Source organism: Schistosoma haematobium, chromosome 3, assembly GCF_000699445.3.
Source record: "Schistosoma haematobium chromosome 3, whole genome shotgun sequence".
NCBI classification, from domain to species: Eukaryota; Metazoa; Platyhelminthes; class Trematoda; order Strigeidida; family Schistosomatidae; genus Schistosoma; species Schistosoma haematobium.
In genome coordinates, this window is record NC_067198.1 from 14,185,075 (window position 1) to 14,204,267 (window position 19,193).

A 19,193-nucleotide genomic window follows, 5' to 3' on the forward strand; every position below is an offset into this window, starting at 1 on the left:
ATATATTAAAATTATGACATCTCTTTTTATCAATAAACCTACATAGTTGGTTGATAAGTAAAATAAGAATAAATTTGTTTATACATCACTGAAAACTAATAGAAATTATAAATATAAACCATTTGGATACTAACTTGTCGGTTAATGATTAAAAGCTTATTACCAGATCTGAAGGTCATGTGTTCGATTTCCAATAGGACAATAGATGCTTACATCTGACAGATCCCGTTAATTCTTAGTTCTCAATAGTTACCTAATTAAAATCACTTCTTAGTATAAATTACATAATATCAGTGGAGCTAATCCGTGTCGGGTAGAGACAGGTATCTACCTCGTCGCGCAATTTCGTGGATTGGTTGATGTTAGACACTAACACCATTAGATGCCACCTCAGTGGTTCAATAGATTAGGCGTCCGCGCGAGACTGAAGGCTCTGTGTTCGAATCTCGCGGGGTGAGGGATCCTGAATGTGAATTGCTGAGGAGTCCCACAATAGGACGAGACGGCCCTCCAGTGCTTCCAGATTTCCAACAGTGGTCTGACATTAATCGGTCCAAGATCTCAATCTATTTGAGCAAAAGTAAATTACTATTTTTCTTTCTAAATGAAAAGAGGGGCTTTTTTAAAGAAAAATTAAATTAGTTTATTATTATTTTGGTTTATTTTCATATTATGAAATTAGATCTGTGTTTTCTTTTTTTCTCTTTTTTTCCTTTTCTTTAAAGAAAGCAGTCATTCATTGTTATTATTTACCATTTTGAATGTTTCTTAAAAATAAACAATTTTTTTATTTGATTATACTTTCAAGTAATCAATAAATGACATAGAGGATTATCCTATCCTATAACCACATTTCAATTTATAAACAATAAGTATATTATATATAAAAATTATATTTGAATTAATCTCAGGGATTGAAATTTAAATCATTCCAACGTTTCGTCCAGCTAACTTGTTTGAACTTCTTCAGGATAATAATTCCGAAGAAGTCCAAACAAGTTAGCTGGACGAAACGTTGGAATTATTTTTAATTTCCATCGCTGAGAATAATTCAAATATAATTTCCACATATAATAACTTCTCTATACTCGGCGCCCAATTTCTGTCAAACTATTCGTTCTAATATTGAGGGATATTAGTATAAATAAGTATATTGTTTTACTGTTATATAATCAAATTAACATGTGAGATAGTAACTTACTTAAGACAATGGTGTAAGGTGGCGCGACTTCGTGTATTCGTTGAAGTTAGATATTAACACCGGTGGATACCAGCTCAGTGGTCTAGTTGGTTAAGCGCCTGGCGCAAGACTGATAGGTCATGGGTTCGAATCTCACGGGGTGCGGGATCGTGGATGAGCACTGCTGAGGAGTCCCATGCTAAGGCGAAACGACCGTCCAGTGCTTCCACGTTTTCCATGGTGGTCTAGCTTCAATTGACTCATGATTTCAACCAGTGAAATTTCTAAAAATCTCCACAAAACCCATCCTGATAATAATTTAATATAGTTTAATTCATAATAATACAAATCGAATAGAAAACATTTGTTTTTCAGTTTAATTTTTCACGTTTTAATTGTCAATAACATTTCCATATTGAATATTGAATGAAAAACTTTTGACAGTTTAGATACAAAGAATTAGAAATATCACATAGTTTACGAAAGTTAATAAGCTTAAATGACATTTCCAATGTTTGATATTAACTATAGTCAAATAATAAAAAAACATAAAGTTTAACAGAAAAATGATAAACAGACATTACTTTTCGTCAAAAGTTGATTGAATAGTTTCACAGTACTTGAGTGTTACTTTTGAAAGATTGGATTTGAATAATATCACTAACAGTGTTTGATACATATAATTAAAGAAGCAACTTGTATGAAAATATGAAACGTTTAAAATCCGATTTTCTATTCATTGGTATATTACATATATCTGAAGGGTTTTGTGGATATTATAGTAATTTCAAAGGTTGAGATCATGAGTCAATTGAAGCCAGGACACCATGGAAAACCTAGAAGCACTGGACGGTTGTTTCGTCCTGTTGTGGAACTCCTCAGCAGTGAGATAGTAACTCACTGAAGACATTGGTGAATGTGTTGTTTAATTTCGCGGGTTGGTTGAAGTTAGATATTCACACCGTTGGATGCCGGTCAGATCAGGGGTCTTGTGGTTAAGCGCTGGCCCGCAAGACTGATAGTTCCTGGGTTCGCAAGGAAGGATCGTGGATGCGCACTGCTGAGGAGTCCCACAATAGAATGAAACGGCCACCCGGTGGTTCTAGATTTCTCATGATGGTCTAGCTTCAATTGGCTCATGATCCCAACCATTGAAATTATTACATATATATCATTAATTTTTTGTTCTTAATTCTAATTAGTGGTTTTATTAAAACTCAATGTGTTATCAACTTTTAAATTATTAGCATTGTTAATTAACATCATTTTAAGAGCGTTTAATCTGAATATCCATTTGTAATTGAAAACTGTCATAATTAATTTTAGAATAATGGAATGTAAATTCATATTATTTAGCAAATGGGAAATCAATAACCAATTTTTAAACAGTTAGAAATCTACCTGGGGCTTCAAGAGAAATGATCTGAACAGCCTCAGTGAAGAATAGTCAAAGATCATATGCAGAAGATGTAGTTATCTGAACAAGACCCCACATCAAATAAGCTGTTAGTCAGTCAGTCAGTCATCTACAACGTAGGACCAGGCACATATATGCATCAGTCCAAGTTGCCATACCTCATTAGTACAACAAGATGAACACCGGATTCATAGAAGTAGTTAATCCAGTGGTGGTAAGATATAAAAGAAAGATTGCATATAAGAACATAGTACGGGAAGAAAGAATTAGTTCGTAGAAAGAAAGATATGAAGTGATTTTGATCTCATAGTTTAAAGGAAGACATACATATTCATTTATCAATTCTATTAGCTAATTTGTTTGTTAGATTTGATCCTTAGTTCAAGAATTCTGAAGATCTGCTCTACATAGACCTATGCAAATTCAACAATACTATACAAATCAGGATACTTTGGTGAGAACAGCATATAAAAGAGAAACAACGAAAACCAAATAAATAAATGAATCAGTTTGCTGTAAAAAAAACGATTGTCTTTGTCCTATTCATTCATTGAAAGCTTTGGATCAATAATTTAATTTTTGCAAGTAATTGTCACTTGACCAAACTGCTCACATTTATACAAACATACAAACTGATTCCTTTATTATATACTTTAGGACAGTTTCGTTCGATCAGTTTACACTGAAAGTGATTATCACTATTATAGCATTAGAGAAGGTTAAAACTTTCATTCTACTTAACATCAAACCTATCCATTAAAAGCTTGAACTTTATCGATGGACAAACAATTAACTAAATACACTTTGCTAGGTCACGTGACCATGAAAGGTAGTTCAGCATTTCATACCAAATAGTAGAATATAGAAAAATATGAGGAAACATTTGTTTGAATGTTCTAGAAACAAATACATACTATTTTATTAAAAATCTCTTGGTGTATTAGGTTACCATGATCAATTCCTCTAATGTGACGTTTTCGAGATATTCAATACGACAACATCAAAATATAGGGAACTTTAAGATTGACAAAGCATATTTAATACAGGATGGTAATCTAATGTATTGTGGACTGGTACCTGTAACCCTGTTACCCCCCATGTTGGAGCACAGGCCGCCCACCAGCAATCTCCATCGAACTCTGTCATAAGCAATATTTTCCATTCGTTTCCAGTTGCTTTTCAGCCTTTTAATGATTACCTTAAATTCTCGTTGCAGTGTATTCTTTGGCCTTCCACTTATCCACTTCCCTTCATGATTCCAAGTTAGAGCTTGCTTCGTGTTGCAGTTTTGTGATTTCCTCAATGTTTGTCCTATCAAATTCCAACTTTTTTCATGATTTCCTCTTTGTTTGGAAGCTTATTTGTTCTCTTATACAGTAGGATGTTGCTGATGGTATCCGACCAACGGAGATTGAGTATCTTTCGTAGAAAACTGTTTATAAACACTTGTACATTTTCGATGACAATTTTAGTATTTCTCAACGTTTCAGCCCCTCTCAGTAGAAATGTCTTGATGTTCGAATTAAAGATTCTGACTTTGATGATGTTGACAGTTGTTTCGAGTTCCATATGTTCTTCAACTGTAGGAATGCTATCCTTGCTTTTAAGTTCGCATCAGATCCTCCACGTTCATTGATGATGCTACCCATATAAGTGAAAGATTACACATCTTCCAGAGCTTCTCTATCACGTGTGATTGGGTTGGTGCTCTCTATGTTGTATTTGAGGATCTCGCTCTTTCCTGTGTGTATACTGAGGCCTACTGACGCAGAGACTTCTGGTATTTATCGGAACCAGTATAAATTGGACTATCATGCCACACTTAAATGAAATTTGGTCATACTGTAATATCCGTAGTTGTATACAACACGTATGCACAATTCCATTGACAAAGTAACTGTGGAATATTGAACAGTGAAGAGTAAAATTTACATTCAATTTCAGATAAAGAGATTTGACTTTCTTCTGTACGTCTATTGAGTTTCATTGATTAGCCAAATGTATGATTCTGTATTAATCTATTATCACTATACTCAATTTGAATGAGTGTTATAAGTAGATTGAACGAATTCATTGGGGTTGCTTTCAGCATTATCTAGTATATTTGCTTACTAATATTTGTGAATTACACTTATATTATTAGAATCTATTAACTATAGAATTCAAGACCTACATGAAAATCTATCCTAGTTGTTAACTTTACTTTGGTAGCCTGTTTCAATACTAGTTCCTATTGAAAAATAAATGAATGTTATGTTGACTAGTCCTTGTTTGGAATCTATATGTTAACAGACCCTGTTAAATGTAGTCTACAATACTAATAGCTGGAAAACGTGACCGCTTTCAGTTTATAATAATCATATTGTAGAGTGATAATAGACCAAAAGTCAGTATAAGTTTCAATTACAGTGGTTTAACCTCAACTAAAATATAAGGCATTACAGCTGTAAAGTACCTGAAAAGATAAAACTGGCTTCAAAAAATCTATTGGTAGACACAACTCAAAACCAAATATTTTTTTAAAATTTTAATTAACGAATGGTATTTTAATCTACTACATCACACAATTCTAAAGTACATCCTATAAATTAAAATTCCCCACATTCAAGATTCATTGTATCTATCCATGATTTCACATCTGCAGAAATAATTTTTTTATGATTGTATAGATGGTTCAAACACAACCACTGGTAATCCATGTTAAATTATAGTGAAGCGGAAAGTAGGATGCCTATTACGTTGCCGTGCAATTCGTCTATTATCACAGTAAAAGTTCTGTTCAATTATATATATATATATATATATATATAGTTTTGAGTTCCATATGTTCTTCGACTGTAGGAATGCTTTCCTTGCTTTGCCAGTCTTTAAGCCCTTTCATAAATGTCGATAGCATAATAAGAAGCATTAGGTCTATCTGAAAAATAATATGCATTTGCCTAAACATTTTGAAAATCTCATCACTTTATACTCGTCAAAAACTTTCTTATAAGAAAACTAATGAAGGTTAGTTTAATATAAGTTCACGAAATATAAAATGATAATACAAGATAAAATAGAGAAAAGCAGTAGTTTTTCATCAGTTAGTGTTAAATAAAGAGTAGAAAACCCATACTACTCTATTGTGAAGCATATTATTGAGACAGGTGATTGGATTGACCTTAAAAGAATGCATTAGTTAACAAAGAAGCTTTCTTAAATTTATAAAATCATTGACCTTAATAAAACCGAAATAATTATCTCTATACTTGAATCTATTCTGGCAGCTTTTCATTCATTTTTATTCTTTTCATATTTTTTTTGTATTTTTTTTCTTTTATTTTATTTGGAATTGTTATTTTATATTCATTGACTTTGTATTCAACTAACCTTGGCAAGGATATACGTGACCAGAGTTTTGAAGTGCTTAATGTGAAACCATTATGTTTTTCAGATCAGCTCAATTATATATATATACGCTAGATAATAGCTTGATTAAGAAGTGGCATACGCTAAATCATGAAGCATGATAAACCTAACTTCTACTCATTTGGACCTTACAAATATATTAATTCTGTTATAAACAATTTATCCAGCGCTCAATTTACTCGAAGTTTTCAGACCAAACGTTTGTGATAACACTTATAATCAACCTGATATCATTTGATGCATTATACTGTTGTAGTATCCCATAAAATTATTTTCTAAGACATACAATTAAATGTATTTTTAAAGCTTTTGAAAAAGCTAAATAATACATTCCTCAAAATCTAAATCTAATATTAATAGAAAACAATAGGTTTTAATTATTTTACAATGTTAGCGATTAAAATCAGATCGTTACAAAGTTCCCCCACGGTGATCGGATCCAAGTTACATCAGCCATTCAGTCGAAATTCCGTAGGGTTTTATCGATGATTGTGTTTAATGAGTATGTGGATTTGAGGAGATTGTAGTGTTTTCATAGTTGGAATCAGGAGTCGATCTAAGCTAGATCATCATTGAGAACCTGGAAGCATTGGATGGCCGTTCCGTCCTGGTATGGAAGAACTCGGCAGTATGCATTCACGATATCGTACGCAGGACTTGAACCTAGAATATTTGATCTCGCACATGAACGCCTAACCTCCAGACCACTGAGCTGGCCGGTATTCAGTGGTGTTAATGTTTGACTTTTAAAAACTATATGATGTTGCACGACTCTTCATCCATTGTCTAAAGTGAATAACTCTCTCATATCTGACAAGGATCAGTATTAAATAATTGTCCAGTCATGTTTAAATGGTTTTGTCGACAATAAATGTAAACTGTTTGTTAGAAATTGTGTACAAAAGTTTAAGAATACAATGTATGTAAATGATTTTTACGGTTTTCTGTTACTATCGATTTCACTTTTCGCTGGTAATGTCAAAATATACAGATCTATGCAAAACGAAAAGGATAGTAGTATAGAAGCTCAGAAAGATATGTCTGGTATTAGGTAGTCAGTGTAAATGTCTCAAATAAGCTACTGAATAATTACTTGTATTTGATATGCCCTCATTTTTTTATTCCAAAACAGAGAACACACAATGACACTTCAAATAAATTCACAAACTAAGAATCAGTTACTAACTAGATAAATACTCACTTTCTCATAGAATGATCCTTCAGCGCTTAATCGACTGAAAGAGCTTTATCATCAATTCTGAGGTAGGCCATACACTGGCAACGTTCAAACTAACTGAAACTACAACATAATCATTATATCGGATGTTCTGTTGCTGACTGTAACGAAATTAGTTACAAGAAAAAAAGTATCTTGGAAATGTTTAAATCAATAACTTTGGAGCTGCTACCTAAGCCTGTAATGACAACTATTCCTTAAATTTGTTTACCTCAAAGTTCAATATGATATAATAACAACTAGTAATAAACAGAACATCAGTGGGAACAATCAAATGTGTTTGTGACGAAATTACAGAGCATCTCAATAAAATCTGAGAACCATATAGTAAATAATTAATTTGCAAAATACCAATCAATCGTCCCAAACATCACTGTTCCTTTTGCAAATATCAGTCCATTGTCTCAGATTTCATTGTTCATGCATTTTCATACCAAGTGAGCTCCGATTCCCTTTTTTCCTTATCGATCTTTTGCTGAAATATATTCTATACCTGACCACTATTGCATAATAATACTTATGTGGATATAAGTAACCCACATCACAGTATCATTGTCCCGAATATCTATAATGGTAATACTGACAAGGATTAAGTGCTTTTATCTATTATTACTACCTCGAAATAATTCAACACAAAAATGTAATTCATTTCAGGTACAAATACAAATATATACTTAATTCTTCATAATTATTTCTCCTATTTCTTTCACATGTTAAAAATAACTAAATGATAGTTTTATCCTCAGTAACACACTATTTAAATGATTTACTTCTTAGTAATATAACTATAGGATATTTTTTATGTAGCCCATAGATAGTTTAAGCGCGAACTATAACACTAATGTTTACGTCTACAGAACTGTAGTTATGTAATTTACCAACAGTAATCTTGATATTCATATGTAGATTATTAAATATTTTGTTTCCATAAAACAACCATTTGCTTTTTTTTACATTAACGGATACTGATATTTTTATGTGTATGTATATAGTAAGTATACACAACTCAATATTAGCTGAACAAATTTTTGTTTAATGTTAAGTGAATGTTCTTTTTTGTTTGTTTTCATATTGGATGTACAGAAATAGATCATTCCAGAAAGTCTAAAAGCTGTATAACTATTAAAAAGGTGGTTAGTGTTAGGCTTGAAGTAGTTATGAGTTCACTAGACTGCGAACGAAACAAAGACTTGCGACCAAAGACCAATAACTAGGAATTCTATTGCGTCCCAGCCCCGCTAACTAGAGAGTGAAGTTGAAGTCCGAACGAGGAAGTATATTCCGCAAATCGTCAGAAGCACGACACAAATTAAAACATATATATACAGCACAAAACCGTTTTTGGGAAGGGTTACGAAATAGCATACTAAAAGACACAACGGACCAATAGCATTTAAGATTCTCCCAAGTGGGAAATATGAAATGAAAATGAAAAGAATGCTTTTGGCGAGAAACTAAAGAAATTCAAATGTTCAGAATAAAATTACAAAGTTAGGACCTTTTCCAAGTGAGTTCTGGGGATCTAACGTCCTCAACAGTTAACCAGATATTATCTTATCATGAAATAAAATATTTAATTATCTGAAACGTTCTGAAAGTTAGTCAACGTACTCAGTAAATAGTTACTTCCTTTATTCCATTTTATTGATTACGTTAAAGTACTTTTTCTTCATGAATTTACATTAGCCAACGTTCCATTAAATACTGGGGCATAAATCAATTTTATCTAATTTATGAGATTATTATAACAATTTCTAATTCAAGAAAATATCACTTTACATATTTAAAAGGTAAATAATACGTTGAAATTTCTAACATTCTTTAATATAGAATAGCCATTTGTTTTTGTCTACAATGATTATTCAGTAATACACTGAACTTGTTTGATTTCATAGATCATAGATTTTCATTCATACTTTAATACAACTATTTTCAATTATGGTATGAAGAGTAAAACTATTATTCAGCTTTCTTATTTACTGATGTTAATTTATGAAAGAACAATTCGGGAAAGAATTAAAACTAAATGCCATTGCATATGGAGGCTAATAAGGTTTAACGGTGAAACTAGACAGTAGCTTTATTATTCTCAAAATTGAAGATGAAGAATATAGATCCAAACATTAAAAGAATAACTGTTACGTTGAAATAAAGATTTTTTGAAATAGATGTATGAAATGTTCGGTAAATGCTCAGTGTTTAGAAGAAGAAATTTGGAAGCAAAAAGCTACTGAATGTCTTTTTTTTCATTTTTAGATGTTCAGTGGATGGTGTATAAAATGAATTTCATGTGTACGGGTTTGCTGAAGTAACGTTTATATGTTATTTGATGTTAAATAGATTTATACAGAAAATACGGACTGAATATTCTGAGTATTAAGTCGTACGAAGTTAGTAGTAATACGAACCGCTACATAATTACCAACCGTGAAATGTACTTGATAAATCAAAATGTATAGCAATCCACAAAAAAAACTGAAGTACAACACAGCGAGCAATAACCAGTCAGCGCATGATGATAAAGCCCTACAAGGGGTGAAAGCCATTACACACTTGAGCAGTACTATTGATGAACAAGCAAGATCTGATGCAGATGTCATAGCACGAAATGGAAAAACAAGAACAATATTAATGCAGCTGGAGAATATGTAGAATTCAAAGGAAATTTCAGGCAACACCAAAGCCAGCATTTCAAACACCAACGTTAAAACAGACTTATTGTATGCCGCTGAAACGTTGAGAACTACAGCAATCACCATCAAAAATATACAGCTATTTACTCATAATCACCTACGTAAAATACTCTAGATTCATTAGCCGGAGATCTTCAGGAACAACCAACTGTGAGAGAGAACAAACCTGTTGCCAGTTGAGGAGGAGGTTAAGAAAAGATATTGGTGTTGTTTAGTACAAATTTTACGGGGATCATTAAACTGAATCACAAGGCAAGTTTTAACTTTAAAAACCCAAGAGAAAGTAAAAAAGACTGACATTAGAACTTATTTATTTATTTAATAAAAAAATATTTTCTTTGAATAATAAAACAGTTGGTTTACAAAACGAATGTTTTTTGACTAATCAGTATTTAATAGTGTACAGTAGTACAGTTATGTAATGATTTGTAGTTTTTATTCATTACTGCTGAAAACCGATGGGCATTAGAAACATGTTTTGTCTTTGCATAAGGCTCATCAACCAAAAACAGCAATGAATCATTCAAGAATCGCATCTAGAACCTTGAGATCATAAGATCACCCAAACGTCTAACCAATGAGTTGAAACTCAGTGGTTCATAATTTCAATGTCAACCAATCCATAGCTCCTAGGTCTTAGTTGAGGTCTGTTTTTTACAAATACCATCTAATAATCAAGTCAGCATCGACAAAACCGTCTTGGTGGTCCTATAATTTTGTGCCCACTGTGAGATGAGTTCCTAAAACTCTAGTGATGCTTGGAATTCAAAGACGTACAATGTGAAAGTCATCACTAATGGAATATGATGATCATCACATTTTATCACAAAGTTACAAAAATTGAAAATATATGTACAGATAATAAAACTTAACTCCAGTCTTCACTAAAATCAATTTCTACTACTGAGTTAAAGGTTCAGTATCAACATCAACAGAGATGCGGAAACATTGAACTAAAGAATTCTAAATACAGCAAAATGAACTTCCCAGATGATAAGATTTAAACAAACAAGAGAAATTTTGTATTAATTTGCATGCGAAATAAATAAAGCCACTTCTGAATGTCAACTGTGTCCAATCAAAAAGGGAAATACATTAAGCAGTACATAATATATCATGACTTGATTAACTGATTACTTTGAGTATTGAAGAACAGAATCTAGTATCAAAGTATACAATTTATATTTAAATGTATCTTTTTTTGGGATTCTAAATTCAAACTTGACTAATTCTAACTGTTTTAACAAATAGCAGAATAATGACAGATTTAGAACTGTTTGAATCTATATTATCGTTATGTTTAGAGCTAAGTTTCCATCTTCCAGTGAGTTGATTACAAGGAAAGATATATTGTACAGGGGTAGACTTCATTCTAACAGTGCTATGAATTAATTTCAGTCTACTATTTAAACTTTAATTATTCTATTCAGGAAGATGCTTTTTTGAGTGATGATAAGGATTTAAAAGTAAATTACTGAAAGCTTATATTCTCCTTCTTCTTGCTACTGAGTATTCAGCAATAAACAATATAACACTTTGTATTAGTGATTTATAGCAGTACAAACCACATTTTATTTCACTTGGTGAAGTATTTATTCCACTGATACATCCTTATGTGAATACTGCTTGCACCAACGAATTGAGAAGACTTTTAACACACAAATCAGTTATGAATGTTTTATGCTATTTCATATATAACAGAAATTCACAAATACCTATTGCCATATAACTTAAAAGAACTAAATCCTATTCATGTGAGCTGATATAAATCAATTGATAAAAAGCACTAGGATTAATCATCATTCTAGCTGATATCTGTCAACAAAGATATAACTGTAATGCTGACTTTGCATCCTTCAATATTCTAGAACTTGGTTTGTTCTTATTAAGTATGTATTTATATTTTGCTTGTGGTTATTAGAATCATATCAGTTTGTTTACTTTAACGTGTAATATTTCATTGGCAGCGAATCTCTATTTAACATCATTTGCATTTTGATCTATTTCCATTTTTCAATTAAAAGTAGATAATCTGGACTAAAATTTCTCAATGAATTTCTCCGCCTATTTCAACTATACACCTTTTTCTTCGTTCTGAGTCCAGCGTTAGGCATCGCGAATGCTCACTGCCGAGAGGTTTTATACTGGAACAAAACGGCTGTGCGGTGCTCCCAGCTTTTCAATGATGATTTAGATCAAATCGACTAATTAATTCAACTATTAAAAATTATTACAATTTCCACGAACCCTCACTTTAGAAAAAAGAATGTATCTTCATGGATTCCACTATTAGTCACATTCCATCCGTACCATATAAGTTTGCGTCATAATGGTAATCCATAGAGAATGCACATACATCAACTAAGACTGGTCATAATCTGGCAAAAATATCAACAATTGGATAATCAGACCATTACAAATTAAATTAGACGTGAATATCTGTTTTTCCGTAATTTAGAGAGTTTTAGCAGCACACACAATCCACAGGCAACCTGAATTCAATAAAGTTACAAATGTGAACTATCTGATTTCAACCTAGTGATCTAAACATTGTGTGCATTCCATGGAGCTCAAATACGTTTAGCTTGATCTAATGAAACTTTGTGAGTGTGTATTACTGACGATTACCAATAAACGACGAAACAAATGTTCTAACCTTCTCAGTTTCCAGTGCTTGTAGAGATTTTACCAATTAATGGAAAAATCACTTAAGCTTCACAAATCTGTCTAAATGAGAACCAAAAGTCTGACCGGCTTTAAAGAGGAGTGTATAGAGTTGGCTAACGTTCACAAACTCGACTGTATTCTAAGTTAACTGGAGTTTTAAAAAATCAGACGAATGGATTGGACAGAAACGTTTATCACCACTTGTACGAGAATCGGCACCATTTTGAAGTATATACCTCGAAGCTGAAGTTCATTCGTAAACGTACAAGTTCAGACCTAAATGCTATTCGTAAACTCTTTATACACCTTCATTAAATAGTCAGAATCTAGAACATAACATTTGAGTTCTTGAAAAAAATTCAAATTTAATGTATAATGAATTTTAGAAATATCTGTAAAAGTATAGGAATGAGATTTTTCGACTTTTGGACGAAATCCGTTTATCCACATAATTATAGAGCATTTCTGCACTATATCTGAAACCAGTTCGAGGAGATGGACAAAGTTCATAGATATGCGTAAATTTATGTTTCACAATTCCATCAAACTACAGGTAAAGTAACATGTAGAGTGTTAAAATAGATCAGTTAATTATGTAAAATCAGTCTACTCTTTGTAATATTATTGTATTCTTTTCTATGAACTATATATTTACAATCAATATTTTCTGATTGGCTAATATCTGGCTGGAAATTTTTCTCGGTTTTTTAAGTTCGTCCCAATACTAAACTCTTGCAGTGAAATGGCAACTGCTAACTTATATATATTCAGAGAGAAAATAGTATGCACTCATTTTAATGAACTTGTTTTACTAGTTGTGTTAAACGATAAAAAGTAGTACATTTAATTTGTTATTTTTTGTACTTTTCTGTTATCACTGTTGGCTGTTATGCATCCTGAAAATATGCTGAAGATGTCACAGGTACTCGGAATTTGACAACTCTTTAACCAGTAACACCTAATATGAATCGTACCCATAAAGTGAAATAAAAAGACAGAAGCGAGAAGGTTCGAAGATATATTTGATAGGCTATCAATATATCGAGAATTGTCTGATCTAATCTGGCTAGCGATTGCAGGGGATGTTGAGCACGGCGTTCCCACTCGTGATCTGGTGCGGATGCTTGACCGAGAGCCTTCAGCTAGGTGAGTTCATTAAAACTTATGTGGTCAGCATCCAATGTCGAAAACTTACAGAGCTATTTACTTTGGGGATTTATTTACCGCTACAATGCTCTCAGTATTGTCATTCAGTCATATATTTAAGTAAATTTACGTTGTAACTAGCAGTGCAATCTTGAATGCGATCTTCATTTTATTTGAGATTTGACAGGTAAACATTGCCTACGTCCCAGTGTACACGTGAGTTTCCCTGTTTTGTATATTACATTTGTTTTGTAGCAAGAAGGTGGTGAGAAATTTATGTAAAAATAATGCGAATAATTTTATTTATAATCAACTGTTAAACATACACAAATGAACAACTACGAACACCAGTGTATAATGTTTGTGGAGATTGCTAAATTTTCATAGATTACATCCTTGATTGATCTTAGTTAAGCAACCATCGGAAACCAAGAAGGATGTATAAGTCATTTGTTTCGTCTTGGTGTAGAACTTTTCAGCAGTGAGTATCCAAAACTTCAACATAGGCGATCAAAACTGGACATTCGGGTCTCTTACACAAGGACTTAACCCCTAAACCACTGGGTCAACATCAAATTACATACAAATCTCACTTTAATCAATTCACCGAATTGTCATACCATTGAAAGTTTGCGAAAAACAAAATGAAACCATAAAATGGAAAATAAACAAATCACCATACGTAACTAATAACTCAACAATATATTTAATGAATTATATAATAATTTTACAAAATTAAACTACGCATCTTATTAAACTTGACAGATTCGTTTTAGAACAACATATATAATCAAACAATATTATTTTCAATTGAATGACCACCAAGCTTTACTCTAATGTATGTGATTATTTATAGGAGAATATTAAACAAATCAATAGAATTTCTGATGAGTTGATGATTACAATGAAATAGATTATATAACTGCGCATAATAAGTAAAGAGTAAAAAATCGATAGTAAAAAAACTGGTGTTTAGTGGTGAATAACAGTCCTAGTCACTAGTTCAACATAGAAACTAGCATCCATTAACTTCTCAATTGATTATTCCAAGCAGTTTCTAAGACAGTTTTATGTGTATAACATTTTGTTGTAAGCACTATTAAAAAAATCTTATGTAAATGATACTACAGCTCATTATGCTGTTAGCTAAATAAATATATACAAACTAAAGCTGGTAATAAAATAAAATCTGATTTAACTAATCACCTAGAAAAAATATATAGTTAAAAGTCTGCTTGTTCAGAAGATATTATTATGACTTCGGAGAAGAAAAAACTCTACAGAATAACATCGTTTCGCAGTGTAGAAAGGATATTTAACATAATTTTAATTTATGCAAACTAGAGTAGGAAAAAAGATGTTAACATAGTTTAAAACAAATTCTAATTTTAATTCCTTACATATGTAATTTAAGTTAAATATTTTTCACTAGCTAACTATCATGGAATATATAATAATGATATGACGGAATAAATAGGCAAAATCATATTTTCATTCATTGTGATTTTTGGCCAACATTACTTCTGGTTATAATTGAGTATTAAGATTACTCAGTGTAAAGCTTGTTTTATTTTCGGTGTGACATTTTACGCATTATTATATTGACTTATTTTACAATGGGGTTTATTTGAAACACGTTATTCTTGTATTAAATTAACGTGAATTGTAGTTCAGCATGACATGCAACATGTGATTTGTTGTAGTTCCGAGTATTTCTTTTTTACATATGTGATTTTCCAAAGAGTAGTCAAAATGGGTAAACAATCAATATATAATGAATATATTTTCTACTGGGTTCGTCGCGTTTAAGAGTAAGCAAATCTTCTCTTGCATCAATCTTTCGTGTTCTTACTTCGTTTCGTGAGAATTATAGTGGTTTCTCGTCTCCAAGCTAAAATAATAACCTACGTGTATAAACGTTAATAGTCACATCAACGCTGTTAAAACACACATTACTAAGTTAACGGAGTTGACAGAACAGTCCTTGTTTTGTTTTGACGTGAACATCACAAAGTACTTGATTGAAGGAATAAACTGACCTCATAGGTGATAACACCCAGGAAGATAAAGTAATCCAGGTGATACTAAAGCTACCACATCTGAGTCTTGACCAGACATTTCTGGATAAAGACTTCAGAACTCTATCCTCAAGACACAGTGAACGTGGTACAACCCCTACAGAGTAGTTCCATAGGCGACTTGCCACAGCTATTAGAAGTTGGTGGTGCCATGAGATGGCATGCAGTCAAAAAACCCTTAAACGTAGTGTTTTTATGGATGAATAATCAGCTTCCAGTTTAAGATATCCACGTACACTCGCCAATAGAAAGTAGTGACTATGTTACCATCATGCTTAACGTGGTTATAAATGAGCTATCTAGAGAGGTACAGGGACGACCTCTACCCTGGATATACTAAGAATGACCACACAATCATGAGGCAGCATCTTCAAGAGACCAGTGGTCACGTGAGTTGAAGAGGCTATCATTTAGCGAACACTGAGAGGTAGTGTAACGGAAAGAAAACGATGAAAATCCCTCTCCAGCTTCTTTGTTGAACAGTATTGTCATTTACTTGTTTCTTCTCCCTGTTGTGTATTTTAACCTTTGTTCCGATCTCGTTTAACCATATCTTTTATTGTTCAGTCTTCCTCGTTTGGGCCTTTATTATGTGATTTTGATTAAAGACATATCTTTTGTTACCTATTTTTCTATTGCATGTTGCCGGACCATTGACAGTAAGGTCGTGTTTGACTAAGCTCAAGGTCACGGTGTGGTTCAGTGTGTGATTGTGAACCTTCTGTCTGCTTGGGAGGATTGCTGGTATCCCTGGAGATAGATATTTGATCCCATCTTGTTGGGAATATTTGTATTGATTCTCAGGTATCAAACCCTTTAGTATTAACTGTCTCTTTTATTGTTTAGCGCACTACTTTGCGTTAGAGAAACTTCTAACTGTATAGCACAGGCTGTACCGCTTGAGGTATTTTGTATTTTTGATGTAATTTATTCTGTTTTCTTAGTTAGAACCGTTTATATTGAGCACAGAGTTTGTGTTTTGATATAATATAATACGAGTACCTCAAAAACGCGTTATGAGCAATACAGAGGAACGTGGTCTGGTCTAATCGAATAAATTTTGGGTTCGTCAGTCCGTTGTTCCATCCGAATATTGGTTGTTCGGTCGCTACAGGTAGTAAGGTCTATCTTTCAGAATGCTATCTAACAGGCAAGGAACACAGCTGGAAAGAAAAGACCCTTGGTTAGGCGAGACATAGAACGCCTGCTACAGAGCAAAACTATAGTCCGGCACAGATGGAAAGCCTCCTCTTAGGATTTAAACCGTGGTTTTTACTAGATATTGATAAGCAAATGCAACGCCAATGTTCGGAGAAACACGAGATAATTTAAGTCAAACAAGCAACTAAAATGCAAGTAAACTCTAAATGTTTCTACAGATTCGTGATCTAAAAATCTTACAAATCAGGAGATCTGCATTAGATAACGGAAATCTTGCCAACCTAAAGATAGAAGAAATCTTTAATATCAACATCATAGATATCTTAAACCAAAAACCTAAAAACACGTACCACCCCTCAGCTTCAGCACCAGCTGAGAGCCCTAAGAATATTTAACCGACTTTCGGATTGGCACCAAGAAATCGTAAATCTTCACATTAAGGAAAGCTACAAGAAGGTGAAAACATACTCCCTAAAGTCTTGGAACACTGCGCGGATTTCATTAGTTCACCAGTATGGAAACAACTCAGGCACTCAATAGAGTCAAATAAACTTGCAAGAGAATAGAAATATACTGCTCTCCCTCGGATGTTCAAAGGAGGAGATAGGAACATTACAGCCTACCACAGAATGTTTGCAATACTCCCACTAACAATGAAGATAATAGGAGAACTGGTCAGTAAATAGATGGAGTAATGCACAGATTAGAGCAACATGATGCCTTATACGTGTCTAGAAAAAGAATTTCCTGAGAGTCTAATCTTCCCAAGGCATGGAACAGCACAGTGAACGGTTGAACTTAAAGATACCAATCTATGCTATATTCCATGGCTTAAAAAGCCTTCGATATAGTTCCTCACGAAGTCGTGTATCACAAACCGACTTCACTGTTCGAACCATAACTACCTCAAGTACAAGTTGTTTGGCAACAAGGAAAATAGAGTGCACTGTGGTACTTGTATAAAATAATGATTCTTTTGTACTACACGCATGCCTGATTTTGAACTCCAAATACAATACGTCCGTTGCTGCCCACCTACCTCTACATGACTTATATTGAATTATTTAGGGAATTACCAGTTCGTATAATAGTTTAAATAATTCTAAGAATCATACGCACTCGAGTTGGAATATCACAGAATCAGTAGCTTCAAAAATAATAATAGTAGGTCAACCCTGTCTAATGCTTATTAACTGCTTATTAACTCCTCAAGTAAAAACTACAAATATATGGACGTTTTTCCTACTGTGCTTCTTACTTCCATCTAACCTTGCTATTTGGAATACATTCTCTTCCCTGTTCAACTGTGTTCTGATTTGAGGACCTGTTGAGTGAATTGGTGTCCAAGATTACTAAGCAATAGGAATAGCTGGGAGACAGAAATTTGCTCCCAATCGTCTCCTCAGAGCTCCATCTCGTATTGGTAACCACAAAGAGCTTGGATAACAGATTGAACCACCCTGGAGATACAGTAAGGGCTAATACAACTGTTCACTTCATGCGAAGACAGCTTGGAGCAATCACCCACGTTTTATATCAAACTTGTTAAATCGAATATTCAAATTCACCTTGAAGTTCACAACCACTCTCTCTCTCTCTCTCCAAAAGAGACGTAAATCTACTCGACAAAGTACAGAGGCAGACATCTAAATAGGTGATGATGCTAGAGAAGTCATACGAAGATAGAATCCAATGCTCCGAATTATTCTTAGTGTAAATAGGAGGTGATTTGATAATCACATTAAACATAAAAGTTACGCAAGGCTACATAAACACGAGTATTTAATCAGAATGTCATCACCACTCTCGCTGAAGCAACCTCCCGAAAATGACACGTCAAATAACAAAAACCTGGGTACGCTCTCAATTTTTATCTATAAGAGCTGCCTTCACATGTCATAATCTCCCGGCCCAAGCCATAACAGCCTTCCCAGTAGACAGCTTCAATAGACTATTTGACAAACACATATTCACCCATGGATCTCCCCTTAGACTAGCTGTGTTTGATGCATGTCTCACAAATAACCACAGTTATTATTTCCGTAAATCAGCAACCACTTCGGATCTCGATTAATATTATCTTCATCTCCTCACTGATTCCTACAGTTTGGTCTTCTCACACTGTTTAAACGATCTATTTATAATTAGAAACATCCGCCTTTTCCTAGTATTCCAATTTTCTCTTTAATACCATTCACTTTGCAAC